A 3,662-nucleotide genomic window follows, 5' to 3' on the forward strand; every position below is an offset into this window, starting at 1 on the left:
CAGGGCTGGGAGCAGGGGCGGAGACCCGGCAGAGGCCAATGAGCCGGGGGACTGGTTGTGTCTCGGCAGCCCACGGGGACCCTGAGGGAGCCGGGGGAGGTAGAACGCTGCGAGCCGGTGGCGCACCGCCACTCCCACCTTGAGGAGTGGAGAGCCAGTGGGACCAGCCCGCACCCTTTGGCCGCTAGTAACCGCGTTTATTGCCGGGCGGAGTGCAGGGAGCTGATCCCGCCCCTGCCTGGCGCGGCTTCCTTTCAAGTGCCGGGGAGCTTCTGGGAGACTTGAATAGGAAGACCAGTCCCGGATGAGCAGATCCTGTTCTGACCTACCCTGGTTTGCTTGTGTTATTCCAGCTGCCAGTGGAACGCTTAGTCCCTCTTGAGTTTCGTTAGTGTAAAACTCGGCGTACTTCATAAAAGTCATTGTAAATGTCCCCAAAAGTCATTGTAAATGTCCTCAGATGTGTTGCTTGTATTCCCCTTACCCTCTCCATTGGCAAACAAAAAAATATTAGAGACCTAAGTCAGGTATTTCCATTTTAAAGATGGGGAAACTGAGGCATGGGCACAGGCCGCAAAGGAAATAACAGGGCAGCCAGGTCTCTCCTTCTCTAGGCTTGGTTTGGCCAACTGATCTCTAAATATGAGCTCTTGATAGTCTTTTCTCCATTTCTTCAGTAACGGAAGGTCCTGGGTAATCTGTGAACATAAATTCCCTTCTCTGTTCTGAGGTACTAGAAGCCATAATCCCTGACTAACTGTGTCACAGTTGAGATCCCCTAAGGAAACTAGGTATCCCTGCAGTGTTGTTTTTCTGCCTGGAAAAGAAACAATAAAGCAACTCAGATTCAACAATATTAAGGTGCATTTTTTAACTGCCAAGGTTATGAGCACATTTAGTTTTCTAGCTAGGGTTAAAGCGCCCACCTGTGTCTCTGCATTATAATATCGACTGAGAACTTTCAAAGCACATAATAAAATTTCAGTCACAGCATGAGAATAATCTATAGCATCACCTGTTAAGATAGAAGAACCACGAAGAGACCAGAGGAGACTCTTGCGTGGAGGAATTTCCAGCTGTGGCGTTTCAGCAGAAACCTTTGTTTGTGTTGCAGTCAAAATTTAAAGATCTGATTGTGAAAACCTTGTGTCTAATGCTCCTATTATCTACCTTGTCAACAAACGAGTAGAACATATGGAATAAAAATAAATAATGGGGGGAACAAATGCTAAAATAAATTTAGTTTGAAATGCTAGTGATCAATGAAAGCAAGGGGTAAGGGGTATGGTAGGTATAATCTTTTTTTTTTTTCTTTTCTGTGTTGGTTTTATTTCTTTTTCTATTGTCTTTTTATTTCTTTTTCTGAATTAATGCAAATGTTCTAAGAAATGATGAATATGCAACTAAGTGATGATATTGTGAATTACTGATTATATATGTTGATATTTTATTTGGTTTATTTTTTAATTAATAAATAAATTTTAAAAAAAATACACACACACACAAAAAAAAATTTAAAGATCTAACTAGTAGAGGATACTGGTCATTCTTTTTGGTAGTCCATCATTGGAAGACCCTTCCTATGCTGGGGGTATTGAATCCCTCTCTGTTGAGAGGAACCCATTTTCCACTAGAGGAGCTAAGAAGTCGAATACTAGCTTTCCTAGCCTCCCTTGCAGCTAGAGTTCCCAACCAACTCATCCAATCAAACTTAGTCACCAAATGCCTATTTACTAAGGTAAAACACTGAGGCTGAGCACTCCAAGGAATGTTCAGTTCTCACAAACACTAGGTAAAAAGTTAAAAGTGCCAGTATGTAGAAGTTATCAGGTATCTAGACCAGCACTGTTCGAGGAAAGATAAGCCACATATGTAATTTTACATTTTCTAGTAGTCACATTTTGAAAAGTAAAAAGAAAGAAAAAATAATTTTAATAATGTATTTTACTTAACCCAACATATCAAAAATATTATCATTTCAACATGTAGTAAATAAAAAATGATTGAGATTGCTTCCATTCTTTTTTCATACTAAGATTTTGAAATCCCATGTGTAAGTTTACACTCTAGCACATGTCTATTCAGACAAGCCACATTTCAAATGCTCCATAGCCACCTGTAGCTAGCGGATAACATTCAGGACAGTGCCCATCCAGTACGTTAAAAGTGTAACGAATCTTAGAGGTCATTTAGTACAACCAACTCACAGATAATGAAACTAAGACCCAGCAGGTACAAAATTACACAGCTGGTAAAAAGGGCAGAGATTAGATGCAAATCCAGCCTTCTGATTCTAAGATCAGTGTTTTTCCTATGGCTTCTCCCTGTTTAAAAATGGAAAAGATGATGGAGAGCTGGGAAGACTGGACTCAGTAGAAGATCTGGAATAAAGTTGTACCATTGGTTCAAAAAAAACAGCACAAATTTGACCTCTTCAAATATTTCTTAAACATCTGTCATTGTGCTAGGTACTGAAAGAAACCCAAAAGAAATGGAAAATATAACAAAATACACTGTTTATTCAAACTATGTATTCTAAGTTCAGAGACGAGGAAAAATGCAAATGAATCAAATTGTAGAAAGACAACTCGGTAGTGGTGGGACTTGAGAAGCCTTTAAGGATGGGAGGACTTTAAGTTGCAACTCTTAGATGGTGCTTGGATCCCCTGAGTTATTTATAGCCTTCAAAATTTCATCAAGGGAATTGCATCCCTCTGCTTACCCGACTCCCAGGTCTGGGTGACAATCAGAAGTCCATTTTCTAGCAAAATATATTACAAAGAACTGATCCTAGAAGATAGACCATATCTAAATACATCTAAACAGACCAATAACCATAAGAAATGATTGATAAATTGACCAACCATCCTAACCCCCACCCCCTAAAAGTGCCAGGCATACATGATTCCTCTGGTAAATTTCTTTAAACCACCAAACCCTTGGTGAAATACAATTTTTCTCCTACTCCATATCTATATCTGCATAGCAGATCATGGCTAGAAGCACACATACACAAAAAATTGCTAAATGATCTCACCTTAAATTAATAACCACTAACCTTAAGTGAGCTTTTATTCTGTCTAACAATCAAACTTTATTTCCCTAGGCCATTTACTTTTTCCTAGGCAATTCTTTCACATCTTCCTTTCTTTCCTCAAATCTCCAACATCTCTCCCATCCTCATGCTCAGTTGATGTCATGCTTCCAATTTTACTAAAAAAAAAAAAAAAATGACAACAATCAGAAGAGAAAATCCTCCAGCACCCACTATCACAATCATCCACCCATTTGCTTCTGAGCCTATGTCCTCAGCCTCCCCTCCTGTTACTAAAGATGAGCTGTCTGTGCTTCTATTTGTGTTCACCATCTCCATTTACCACATCAGATTCCATTCCCTCTTACTCAGACAGAACATCATTCCAGCAACATCCCCCTCTGCGTCAGATCATTTCCATCAGTATAAAAAACCAGTGACAACTTCTCCATCTTTAAAAAAAATCCTGTCGACTCTGCTTCCCTCTTCAGACTCACCCCATTTCACTGCTGCCCTTTACAGTAAAATTCTTTTAAAGATTATCTATCTCCTCTATTCCAATTCCTCTTTCATTACCTCTCAAGCTCCAGCCAGGTCTGGTCCCCGCTACCTCACCACAACTGATCCT

Source organism: Tamandua tetradactyla, chromosome 18, assembly GCF_023851605.1.
Source record: "Tamandua tetradactyla isolate mTamTet1 chromosome 18, mTamTet1.pri, whole genome shotgun sequence".
Taxonomy (NCBI): Eukaryota; Metazoa; Chordata; class Mammalia; order Pilosa; family Myrmecophagidae; genus Tamandua; species Tamandua tetradactyla.